Below are 13625 nucleotides of genomic sequence, written 5' to 3'. Positions count from 1 at the left end.
CCATAGAGATGGGCACTTCCCCCGTGGCTCAACCGGTCACATCCCTGTGAGGACCGGGGGAAACCGGGTCTATGGGAAGGTCTCTGGCTCTGATACCTCTGCCTCCCTCGTGACACCCCGAGATTGGGAGCGGGACATGGGACTGCCCTCCTGGTGCCCTAGGAGCGCCGCTGCTAATGCAGCGGCTTCTCTCCACAGGCTACTTGCCCGTGCAGGGTTTGATGTAAGGATGCTGCCAAGGGACAAACAATGAGTGGATGTTTCAGCCCGGCTTTTGCCCTTCCAACATGGGGAGGACGGGAGGCTGCTGTTTTCGCTGCTGCCGCTGCTTCTAATAAATGCTGAGGCAAATGGGCAGCGGTGCATTCTTGTCAGATCCGCTTCATCCTTCTTCTTCAGGAAGGATGTTTGACCCTTGGTGGCATCCTTACATCAAACCTTGCACGGGCAAGTAGCCTGTGGAGAGGAGCCGCTGCATCAGCAGCAGCGCTCCTCGGGCATCAGGAGGGCAGTCCCCAGTCTCCTAGGGCACCAGGAGGACAGAGTGATGGTCAGTGGCAGTAGTCTTCCCCTAGTCCCAGCGGCAGCTTTTCACACGGTTTGGTGGCTAGTGCCAGCTGCCGCTACCAAACTGTGTGAGAAACCGGTATTGCCAGACTATGGGAAGGCTGCTGCCGCTTCTACTGACCGCCCTCTCTGGACTACAGGACTACGCCCCAAGTATAACAGCATGGGGGAGAACCCGAGCTTCTGTCCTCCGTCGCGTGGGTGCCTCTCTCCCTTGATACATTCATCTCGCTTCCTCCTCTGTAAACGTATTATTCCAACAAGGGAAGGATGGGAGGCTGCTGCTTCTGCTGCTGCTGCTTCTAATGGAGGTTGAAGCAAATGGGCAGTGCTGTGTTCTCATCAGATCTACTTCATCCTTCCTCCTCAGCCGCCTGGGTTTCGGTTCCATCCAAAGAGGGGTGTCTGAGGAGGAAGGATGAAGCAGATCTGATGAGAACACAGCACTGCCCGTTTGCCTCAGCCTCCATTGGAAGCAATGGCAGCGGAAGCAGCAGCCTCCCGTCCTCTCCTTGTTGGAACGAAATGTTTACAGAGGAAGAAGAGCCAAGTTGGTTAACAAAGGAGGAAATGAGATGAACGTACCAAGGGAGAGAGGCGCCCACACGACAGAGGACAGGAGCTCGGGTTTCCCCCCATGCCATTAGACTTGGGGCATAGTCACGTAGTCTGGCAGGGGTGGTCAGTAGCAGCGGCAGCAGCCTTCCCGTAGTCTGGTGATTCCAGCTTCTCACACAGTTTGGTAACGGTGGTTGGTGCCAGGCACCAAACCGCGTGAAAATCCATCGCTGGGACTAGGGAAAGGCTGCTGCCGCTGCCACTGACCGCCACCCAATAGCATTTGGTGTATAAGACACACCCAGTTTTGGCACACTTTTTTGAAGTTAAAAGGTGCGTCTTATACACCGAAAAATATGGTATATATCATCCTCATGATTCCCCCCTGCTCTAAAACCATGCTCTTTTTTATTGTTTTATTTTTTAACTATGAAACACTTCACAAATGTGCACTTCATCTTTGTCAGAAGACATGCTAGTTTTAGCTGTATCATTTCAATTTTAGTAAATGTGTTTCCTAAGAGAACATCTTCAAAGCTATGTTCTTAAAGTGTTCAATATTTAAGGGAGGGGTTTGCCTGCAATGCCATATTACTGCTTTTACATTCTGTTCTCTGCACATTTTGTAGACTGAATGGGACACATATATTAGCACAGATATAGATTCCCAATGGGACTTTGTGTTGAAAACAGAGAGAAAAGAAGTTGGAGATAGCAAATACTGATGTTAAAGGAAGGTGAATGAAACTCAGTGAATTTCCAGTTCACTATCTGGTGAGTTTTCTTCTTCTCAATCATTTCCCTGGCTAGATGGCAATATTCTATTTAGTTCATGGAACAGTCTCATGGACATGAATGGTTCTTATGTCAAAATCCTGTCAATTTCAATATTTTTATTTTAACTGAAACTAAATCTGGATCCCAATTAATTAGATAATATCTCTTCTCAGGCCCTTCTCAAGGATCAAACATTTTTAATCTTTTCCTGAAACTATAACCTTTCAAATATTTTCAGAAAGATATTTTAAACACATCAGTGATAATAACATTTAAAGATACATTGATAGTACAGTGGTACCAGGGATGGGCTACTGCCCAGATGGGGGGTACGTAGTGAGGTAGCAAAAATGGAGCTCCACCCCAGAACACCCAATTTGCACTGAAAGATGTTGAAAGAAAATGCATAAGCCACATCCACAGTGTGGTAATAAAAATGTAAGTAGCCCTTCACTGAGTTATACCTCTACTTACGAACTTAATTCATTCCGGGACCAGGTTCTTAAATAGAAAATTTTGTAAGAAGAAGCAATTTTTTCCATAGGAATCAATGTAAAAGCAAATAATGTGTGCAATTGGGGAAACCACAGGGAGAGTGGAGGCCCTGTTTCCTTCTAGGAGATTCCTAAAGAGGCCCCACAGAGGTTTCTCCCCACCTTTTCTGGCCCTGTTTCATCCCAGGAGATTCCTAGAGAAGCCCCACGGAGGCTTCTCCCTGCCTTTTCCGGTTACAGTTTCGGAGGCTCAGGTTTGTAAGTGAAAAATGGTTCTTGAGAAGAGGCAAAAAAATATATTGGACTCCTGGTTCTTATCTAGAAAAGTTCGTAAGTAGAGGCGTTCTTAGGTAGAGGTACTACTGTAGTTGTTTGTTCCTTGTAGTTTCTCACCATTTTTCAACTATATGTTCTCTGAAGGTGAGAAAATTAAACCGTTTCCTTAGACATTACAAATTGAAAAGTAGCTGGAAGGAAAAAGTAGTTGGAAAAAAACATGGTTGCATCAGCACATAAAACCTGAAATAGAGCAACAAAAATCTGCTATTTTTAGTCATTTTTCCACCTACCTCAGGATCTTTCAAGTTCATGATCTTCTCTCTGAGAAACATCATTTTAATTTTCTTTAAACTTACTTAAAGTATGTTTTTAAACATACTTGGCAAAAATGGGCAAACAGTTGTATCTCTGATGGCTCTATTTAACCCTGCTGTTAACTTTGGGTCTGTGAGACCCATTTTCGAACTTTGAGACCCTGTAAAAAGTTTTCCCTGCATATGTGAAACTTGAAATTTCATGAGTTTGCATCATTTCAGGGGTTCTCTCTATGAGAATTTTTTGGATGGTGGGGGGGCTTCTTTCTTGCTGAAAAAAAGTCACACTTGTACTCTTCCCGGGTCACCCTGACCCGGACCGAAAATTCTTCATTTGAGGTGTTTATGTTTGGTCCATTTGAAAATATTTTTCACTTGGAAGGTAGTCTGAACATTTCTGCACACAATGATATGAAAATTGAACTGAAAAAATTGATGCTTATTGCTTTATTTTGCTGATAAATGGTGGGGGGGCTTTTTTGTGAACGTTTTTCAATTTATAGATAGTTTAGCCTGCAAAATGCATTCCATTTTACTAAAGTTGGTGTGGGATTGGTAGTTTGAACATTACTGAACATAAGAAAAATATAAATAAACAGATAAAAATGATGCTTATTTAGTTTTTTAAATCAGAAATAAGGCCTCCCTCCCCCCCCCCCCCCTGGCTGCTTGCAACCATTTTCACTTTAAATTTTTTTATGCTCCAAATTCGAAATGTTTTTAACATCTTAGGCATTGATTTACTAAATTTAACATTGCTGATCATCATTTACTAAATTTAACATTGCTGATCATCACAAAAATATTTTTAGGGGATGGGGACAAATTTTTTTGGGGGGGGAAACTTACACTTGTACTGTTTCGAGTCGTATCAGACCCGGACCAAAAATATTTTTTTAGGTACTTAAATTTGGTCTTTTTGAAAACTTTGTTCACTGGTAAACTAGTTTGAACATTTGTGCACACAATGATATGAAAATTGAACTGAAAGAATTGATGCTTATTGGTTTATTTTGATCAAAAAGCCCCCACCCCCATTTCTGAGCATTTCGTGTCAGTTTATATTTTTTTAGGCTACAAATCTCCAAGGGATTTCCCCCCAAAAGGTTTGATATACAAAATTGAACATTCCTGATCATAAGAAAAATATAAATGAACTGAAAAAAGGTGCTTGTTTATTTTTGAATATAAGACCATAGGGTATTATACTCAACTATAAGCCTACTCGAGGATAAGCCTACTCAAGTATAAGCCTACATAAGCCTCAAGTATAAGTCTATAAGCCTACCTGAGTATAAGCCTACTCAAGTATAAGCCTACACGTCTATAAGCCTACCTGAGTATAAGCCTACTCAAGCATAAGCCTACCTGAGTATTAGCCTTTCCAAGTATAAGCCTACCCGGGTATAAGCCTACTCAAGTATAAGCCTACTCAAGTATATGCCTACTTGAGTATAAGCATGGGAGGGTGGAGGAGGCCCTTTTATGAGCAAAATAAACCAATAAGCATCATTTTTTTCAGTTCCATATATCATTATGTTCAGAAATGTTCAAGCTACCAATCCCACACCAACTTTAGTAAAATAGAACGCATTTTGCAGGCAAAACTATCTATAAATTGAAAAAAAAAATCACAAAAACGGGGGGGGGGGCTTTTATGTGCAAAATAAACCAATAAGCATTAATTTTTTTCAGTTCAATTTTCATTTCATTGTGTGCAGAAATGTTCAAACTAGTTTCCAAGTGAAAAATGCTTTCAAAAAGACCAAATATAAGTACCTAAAATAAGTAATTTTTGGTCCGGGTCAAATAGACTTGGGACGAGTACAAGTGTATAGTGTTTTTGAAGAGAACAGCAGGGTTAAAAAAATGTACATGTGAATAATAACATGGGATAATTTCACATTGTGAAAAATCACCTGCCATTTCTTTGAATATATGTTTGGGTTGAATGTAGTTAATTAATAAAGTAAATAGAATAATCTGATATGGTTATCATTTGACTGTTTTGTGCTTCCTTATGTTGCTCATTTTATCTGATTCCTAAATGACAGTAAGCAAACCTAGCAGATGGTCTGAATATATATTAACATTCCCATTGTGTGCAAAACTCTGTTTTTCTTATTTTATAATTAAAAATCAAACACAGGGAGCTAATAAGTGTTTTAAATTTATTAATGCTAAATTCCATGATTTGGATTGAATGTATGAATAACTGAAATCACAATTAAAGAAGAAAACTCTCATTTTTATATCAATATAAATAATAGGTTTCAAATTTCAACCTGGATTTTGATAAAGGAATGGTCTATAAAATGTTAGTAATAAAGGGACCTTAGAAGAGGGATAATTTTTTTGTATATATCCTGGCAATATAAGTAATTTCTTTTATTGTGGATGATTATAACGTGGTAAACAACATGAACTGCAATCATTAAACTTGGAATATGCTACATAAATGTTACTACTACTAAATAACTAAGAATATATTTCAAGTGTTCATTTTATGAAGTTCATATTTTCTATTACCTCTCTCTCAGTTTTGTCTTTTGGGAACATTTGGAAGAAAACACTTTATTAAAATTCTTCACATTTCAACAGAGTCATCCCTCAAGATTTTAGGAGTAAAACATCTTTGCAGGAAACAAATATGTGAACAATATAACATTAAAAAATGCAGTGTCTGTTATTTTCCAATTTCATATCTAATTTATTTAGGTTTCTTCTAAACTATTAAGAAGAAAAAAGGAAGAAAGGATTTTTTAAAAATTAAAAATGAATGCCCATTTTGTTATTCTGGTGGCATAGTAAACACTGAAGAGCAGGCTTGCCATTTGAACTTTATATAATAATTGGATGGAAATATGAGATTTTTTTCTTAACCTGAATATGAAGCATTGCCATGCAATGGACTCTGGATTTCTTATAGGAGAGAATCTGTTATTTATTATTAATGAATTGTCATATTTACATACTGGCTTATGGCAAAAGCTTAAATCGGCTTGCATGGATGTCTTCTGGGCTTTTATCCACATAACAACTATCCTGTGAATTATATTGGTCTGATACAAGGGTTATCCAGAAAGTAAGGTTACAAGGCATTAGCTCTCGTGGGGAAGGTTTGCGGGGGAAGTTAGTATTACTATTGTGTAGCAGGAAGCCAGTGGAAGCGAACAAGCCAGTGGTCAGTAGATCATCGACTGGCATTGTGGTGAAGGTTAATTATGAACATCCTCATTCTGTTTCCCTACAAGTGCGAAGTGTGCGCTGTAATATGCTACCTGGATGCTAAGGGCATGAACGCTGCTGCAATGGGTGCCCAAGATTTGTGTGCGATGGGTGGCCAAGATTTTTCTTGCCGATTGCTGATATTTGAATTTTTTGGCTGAAGGACAATGGGTATGGTGCCACTGCAGTGAGTGATGTTTGCTCTCTGGAGTATGGTGATAAACTCAAGCTTCATCTCCTGTCACTATACAGTTGAGAAAAGACTCACCTTCAAACTTGAAGTCAAGAAATTATTGGGTGGCACTGACTCTGTCAGTAAGCATCTTGGGCACCCTCACAGCAGTATTCATGCCCTTAGCAGTCAGGTAGTGTATTACAGCATGTACTTAACACTTGGAGGGAAACAGAATGAGGACAATCATCTCTAATCTTCACCATAATGCTAGTCGATGATCTACTGACCACTGGCATTGCTTGCTGACTTCTGCTGGCTTCCCACTACATAATGGTAATACCAACTTCCCTCACAAACATTCCCCATGAGAGCTACATACCCTGTAACCTTACTTTCCAGATAAATCTCGTAGAATGTGACTAGACACATGTTTCCCAGAATATCATAGACTTCTTCATAGCTCTTTATACATATATGCAGAGGTGGGCATCACATAATGTAACAACCAATTTGCCTGGTACCAAAAATGCGAGTGCATGCATGCGTTTGCCCACCCACGCAACTTTCATGCATGTGCGCAGCTTCAAAATGACAGTGAGATTGGGATAGCACTGGGACAGGGTGGGTGGGTAGATGGGCCCACCCCCACCAACTGGTCAGAACAATTTGCCCACCACTGCATATATATACAGTGGTACCTCTACTTAAGAACGCCTCTACTTAAGAACTTTTCTAGATAAGAAATGAGTGTTCAAGATTTTTTTGCCTCTTCTTAAGAACTATTTTCTACTTAAGAACCCGGAAAGAATTCCCAGGATATTTGAGAGTGGCACAAAGGCCTGGCCAGTTTCCTCTCATTTCCCCTTTAATCCTGGCCATCTCAGGCTTTTCTGGGCTGCCAGAGGAGCCTTTCAGTGGCACTTAAGGAGGCTTTGGCAGTCCAGAGCAAACAAAGCATTTTCCTTTCTCTGGGCGCTTGGAGAGGGAATAAACCTCTGCCAGCATCCAGAGAAAAGAAATACTCCCTTCGCTCTGGGCAGCCCAGAGTGAACAGAGCATTTTTCTTTCTCTGGGCACTTGCATTTCGCTGTAATGACTTCTTGCGCTGCCTCTCACACACCCGGCATGAGGTTGCCTCTCAAAGGCAAAAGGGGGTGCTTCGCCCCAACCAAATCAACTTGGCTTCAGCCAAACTGAGGAGTCACCACAGTGAAGGAAAGGCACCAGCTACAAAGCAAACAAACAAGAGGAGAGGTGAGCCCTTCATCATGTGAAGAAAGAGGAAGCCGGTAGCAGCAGCAGCAGCCACTGCCTTTCAGTCAAAGGAGCTGGAGCTTCCCCCCTCTCGCCTGCCTGGGTTTCTTTCTCGTGCGCAGTGTATGGGAGGCAGCCTCACATCAGGTGTATGGGAGGCGAGTGCTCCTCATCACTGCCTTAGAGTCCCCCCCCTTTTTTTTTTAAGCCTTAAAGTTTTGGATTCTTTTGCTTCTGCTCACTTCACCTTCTTCCTTCAGCAGCAACTGTCCTCTTCCTCTTCTTCATCCTCGTCCTCCCACCCAAATTCTGAGCTTTTATTTCTTTCCTAATGGGTTTGCACACATTATTTGCTTTTACATTGATTCCTAAGGGAAAACTTGCTTCTTGTTACAAACTTTTCTACTTAAGAACCTGGTCATGGAACAAATTAAGTTCTTAAGTAAAGGTACCACTGTATATTGGTATGTATGGAGTGTGTGTGTGTGGGGGGGGGGTGTAACAAAAGTACTCCATACATACCATTTAGTTATTATGCAAGAGAATCATAGAGATAAATAAATCTCAATATTATTTATTATACTCAATTATAGGTGCTGCAGGAAGTTTGGAGGGTGAGAAAAAAAATGAGTAATAACTAAACTAATACAAATTACATTTGTCAGGGCATACATTTGGAAATGTTTTGAGTGCATAATAAAGCAAAATAATAAAGCCCCAAAGTCATTTAGAGAGATAGTAAGGAATTAATCTTAGTTTCCAACTTTGTTCACAAAAGGTACAGTACAAACACCGAGGCCCTTTGTTCCCCAAATGATATTATCCAACAGATTACAAAAATACTTTCAAGAAGGTAAACACTGAAAGTGTTTTCATTGATAGAGTGAAAATGTAGAAGTGTCACACAATTATACATACAACAGCAATAGCATGTAGCACTTAGACTTATATACCACTTAATAGTGCTTTGATTTAAACAATTTGCAAAGTCAGCATAATTGCCCCCAACAATCTGGGTCCCCATTTTACCAACCTTGAAAGAATGGAAGACTGAGTCAATCTTAAGCCTAGTCAGGATTAAACTTTTGGCCATGAGCAGAGTCAGATTGCAAAACTGTACTCTAACCATTGTGTCACCATAGCTCCTAATGTAGGTCTCCCAATGTAGTTGCTGGGGGCTACACTATGCCACAGACTACTTCCTTGGTGCCCACCTGGACACTGGAAATTACATGAATTTCTAATTTTCTTTTTAAAAAATTAAAGGGAAACTTGCTGATGTGAACAAAATAATGTAGGAAGCCTCCTACAGAAGATGGTACATAGCATTCTAATAATTTGAGGATTTTTAGTGAGGTTCCTCATAGCAGTCATTTTGTAAACAGATAAGTAATGCTATCAATCATTCCATGTGATTTTTTTTAAGAACCTATCCAAATAGTCAATGGGCCTAACAGTTAAAAAAACCTAGGCTCCATCTGCTGTGCTTTATCTCAGCCTGAAAGTCCCTTTATTATTCAAGGTTGAGAGCTTCATGTAAGATATGATCACAAAGCTTTTAGCTCTGGATTACATTCCATCAAGATGATAATTAATCCCCCCCCCCCTTTTAAAGGATGCTAAAAACAATAGATGTATATTTCATTGTAACAGCACTGGTTATATTTTTTGTATCAGCATTCCAAGTAATGCACCCATAGAAAGCAGAACTCAAAAGCAGGTAGATTCCTCAAAGAGCAATTTATTGGATACATCATGTTAGCACAACTGGTGAAAACAAACTCTGAAAGTTCCAGCGGTTTTCACCTAATTAAAAAATGAAATGTCCCCCTTCCCCCAAGTCATCAGTCATATTGTCAAATAGAGGTGCTGGCCGATTGCTTGATTACTCCACTCTTCCTTTTTCTAGACCTGTTGGAATGTCCTTGGTTCCCACAGGGAAACTTTTTGTTTTGACTACAAACCCCCTCAATCTCCCCCCCCTCCCTGTCACGTTTTCTGCCTTGTGGCAAACCTGAAACCTCAAAAATGGCCTCAGCCAGGTTTATTTCAGGGTTGACATCTTGCTAATTCTTTCTCAATGAGAACACCATTTTTGAACAGAGAAGCAGGCAACATGCACATCGAAGACTAAAGAATACGCATAGAAAGTCAAAACACTGAAAACAAATATTTACAAGTTGCTAATGTTAATAGTGAGGACAAGTTTTTGATGCAAAGATGAGAAGCAATTATATTGCCCTATCCTCACTTCTGCTCCCATTTCATGTCTTTGAGGAAGACGTACATTAATAAATATATTCACCACTATGTTAATCATATAATCATAGGGTACATATAAAAGTAGCATCTCTTTGACCTGTAACTAACTTCTTTATTTTAGAGTTCACTAACCTTTTGAAAACCCCTTGGTTACTGAAAAAGCAGAAAGACAGGAACTGTCACAAGATAGCTACCCAAAGTAACAGATGGTGTAGGGTAATATCGTAACTGCCAGATAGAACATATGTTTTAGGTATATTTCTTCTATTTAGAATGTGCTTTGTTTTTATACTTACTTCTACTTTTTCTGTATAAGGACATGATATCAACTATAATTTGTTATTGGAAGATTGATGACATACCTTGGTCATCCCAACATTGTGTAAGGTATAAAATCACTGTCTCGGGCATAACCCAAGATTCAGACTTTATCATGCAAATACTCTGAACTTGTATACACAATAAATCTGAGTTGCTCCATCCCTTTGTGGTCTTCCTTCCCCAAACCGGTAGGCTCATTCAGCTGCAACAACTTAATTTTAGGCTGAAAGGGCAACTTTGGTCATTTTACTACTCAGATTTAGGAAGGTACTAAGTACCTAAATCTTTGTACTAAGTACAAAGTACTAAGGCACCATAAGTGGGTTCCATATTGCCTATCACCTGATGACTGGTTCAGCAAGGAACACATAGCTTTCCAGATCTTGATGGGCATCAGTAGTATGTAGATGAGGATTGCTGGGAAATGGAAATTTGGAATTACGAGGACGTTCCCATTTCTCTACCCATCTCAAATATTATACATATTGTCAGACCTGACTTGGGAAAGAAAAAACGTTGACCCCATTTGGTTAAAGCAAAGGGTTCTTTTACTAAAGATGTTGATTGCAGTAAAATCAAGCTAACTCTGAATTATTGCACTAGCTGAATACAAAAATAAGGTGTAGGTTCACCCCCAGCCCAGCCCTTAACCTGTGGCCAGCCCCTGTTCAGCCAACCAGAGCTCACCAAGAACTCTGAGATGTTTGGGGATAATTTGCATATTTGTCAAGATGCCTTGCCATGGGATGATAGCACAAGCAAGACCCAGCTGCTCTGGTCCTTTTCACCTGTCATTCCCTCCTCCCAATTTCCTATCACATACACAAAAAACCTTATTAACCTTTCATCTGCTCCCCTTTTCATTTCTCTCCCCCCCCAAATTCTTCTTTTGACCAGGTAGAGCTGACACATATCTTGGTTACTACACTATTTTCATGCATATACCTTCTATTATATAGTATTTGTGCAAATGTAATAAATAGAATCACATTTGTAGATATCTCACAAATTATTGAAAATTACTGTATTTTTTACAGTATAAGACGCACCAGACAATAAGACTCACATTAGTTTTAGAGGAGGAAAACAAGAAAATAATCTGCTTCTGCCTCCCATCCAGTACTCATCTGGCTAGTGTCCTTGCAGCAAACAGCCTGGTCAGCTTCAGCATGTTATTGCAAGCCTGGCACATGGCTCATCAGGGCTTTGCTCCATTGCACCCACCATTGGTCAACTGAGCTGAGCTGCTAGCGCTGCTGGGGAATGCTGGCACCTTCACTGCTGAGCAGCTGATTGGCTGTTGGATCAGCCTCCTGGAATAGTGACGATCAGCTGTTCTAGGGGGATCACTGCCACCTATGACGACTGCCACCTATCACTGCTGCTGCCTATCACCACCAATCATCACTGCTGCCATTTGCTGTTTGCTGCTCCCACAAATCACCATTCAGCAGCAGTGATTGATGATGATTGATGGTGATTAGCGACAGTGGCAGTAAACTTCAGTAGTGAACATTGTCAATCAGAAGTGATTGGCCGCAATGGTCGGTGGCAATCGGCAGTGACAGCAGTGATTGGTAGCACAATTGGTGGTGAATGGTGGTGATTGGTGGTGGCGATCCCCACCACCTAGAATAGCTGGTCATCAGTATTCTAGGAGGCCAATCCAACTGCTGCTTGGCAGCGAAGGCTCCAGCATTCCCCGGTGGCAAATGCTGGCAGCGGTGACAGGTAGCAGCGGTGACAGGCAGCCTTACTGACAGGCAGTGGCAGCAAACTTCACTGCCACACCAATCTCCCTCCCCCACCATCACAGTATTCACTCTATAAAATGCACATACATTTCCACCCACTTTTTTGGTGGGGGGCAGTGCATCTTATAATATAGTATTTTGTTACTTAGCAAATAGCTATAGTTTTTCATTAAATGCCTTGGGCACCCTAGTATAAAATAAAACTTACCTACTGTTCTGTCTGGGTTTTCCCAGACCTCCACACCCACTGAAAAAACAGCCAGACACTCTGGTAAAATACAAAAGTAATTTATAGCAGGAAAAAATAAGCATAAAGGAAGACCTGTCTTCACAGCAGACAGGTTACAATACTTTACAACAGGGTCCTGATGTCCAGTCAATTCCAAAAGCTTCTTGCTGGCACACCCCCCCAAGGTTTCAAGAGTCCAAGGCACAAACCAGGATTGTAGCCACCAAAGTTCACAGACAGGTCTCACGAATCTCCAAGATAAAACTCCACAAGCCAGGAAGGGTGGGGCCACCTTTTATCCTTTCCCAAGAGCACCACACCCAAACCCAGCTGCAACCACTAATGCTGGTAATACCTAGCCAACTGCGTTCTTCTCTCGTTAGCTCTCCTCTGTCGCATATCTATGAAGTCACTAGCATCTTCCCCCAGGGAATCCAGGCTGCTTGCTGGGGAGAGCTCCCCCTGGTGGAACTCTGGCTGTCCTTCATCTTCAGCCTGGGATTCAGCTTCTTCGTCAGTCTGCCCCTCCTGGTCCTCAGCCTCTGAGCTGGACACCGACAGCAAATCAGCCATTCCCGGAGGGGTCCCAGGCTGAACCACAACACCTACCTACCAAGATTTCATTTTCATTGTCATAGCCACATTTAAAAAAACATGGTTATGATCTCACTGCAAGATCTGCATTCATGAATAGTACACAAACGGGTCTAAAGAGGAAGCTGTTTCGGTTCCTGCCATCATTTATGAATATTGATTGCTCCATGCAATTAAAGCTGAGGTATATTTAGAGGCAATAACCACTTTAGTGCTTAATCTTCACTAGTGGCTTCTAACTAGCATATCCAGCTCTCTCCAAAGCATAAGGTTGTTAGCAATTAGTATTAGGAAGCAACTTTGAAAACAACGCAAAAAGGAATTTGTGTTTTCCTCAGGTGACAGCAATGTAGGAAACAAATTTATAAGGTAGGCTATTTCATTTACCTTTTCTATCTTCCCACGATTAAACTTAAAAAAATACAGGTTTGGTTTTTCTTCATAACACAATAGTTGATTGATCAAGAAACTGAAGCTAGCCAATGAACATAGCAACAGCAATATACTTATATACCAATTCACAGTGCTTTACAATCTTCTCTAAGCAGTTTACAGAGTCAGCATATTGCCCCCAGTAATCTGGGTCCTCATTTTACTGACCTGGAAAGGATGGAAGGATGAAACAATCTTGACCTGGTAAGAATCAAACCCCTGACAATAAGCAGAATTAGCCTGCAACACTGCATTCACCACAGCTCAATAACATAATAGTTATTTAGGAGTATTCACTTTATAGATTTAAAAAAAAATCTGATTTGCATCCCTTTGTTGACAACCAAGGCAGACATTAGTTTAGGGGGTTTTTTTTGTTAGTAAAGT

The 13625-nt window shown here is 40.8% G+C and overlaps 1 non-coding gene across 1 annotated transcript; it reads right to left on the bottom strand.

The window, feature by feature from the left end:
• Positions 1 to 1548: 1548 nt before the first annotated feature.
• LOC139166084 (U6 spliceosomal RNA) lies at positions 1549 to 1654 on the bottom strand. The gene has a single exon (XR_011558887.1). It is a non-coding gene; the product is annotated as a U6 spliceosomal RNA (small nuclear RNA).
• Positions 1655 to 13625: the final 11971 nt, after the last annotated feature.

This window comes from Erythrolamprus reginae, chromosome 3 (genome assembly GCF_031021105.1).
Source record: "Erythrolamprus reginae isolate rEryReg1 chromosome 3, rEryReg1.hap1, whole genome shotgun sequence".
NCBI classification, from domain to species: domain Eukaryota; kingdom Metazoa; phylum Chordata; class Lepidosauria; order Squamata; family Dipsadidae; genus Erythrolamprus; species Erythrolamprus reginae.
Note: the sequence above shows the minus strand (reverse complement) of the source record. Positions and strands in the feature narration are given on the sequence as shown.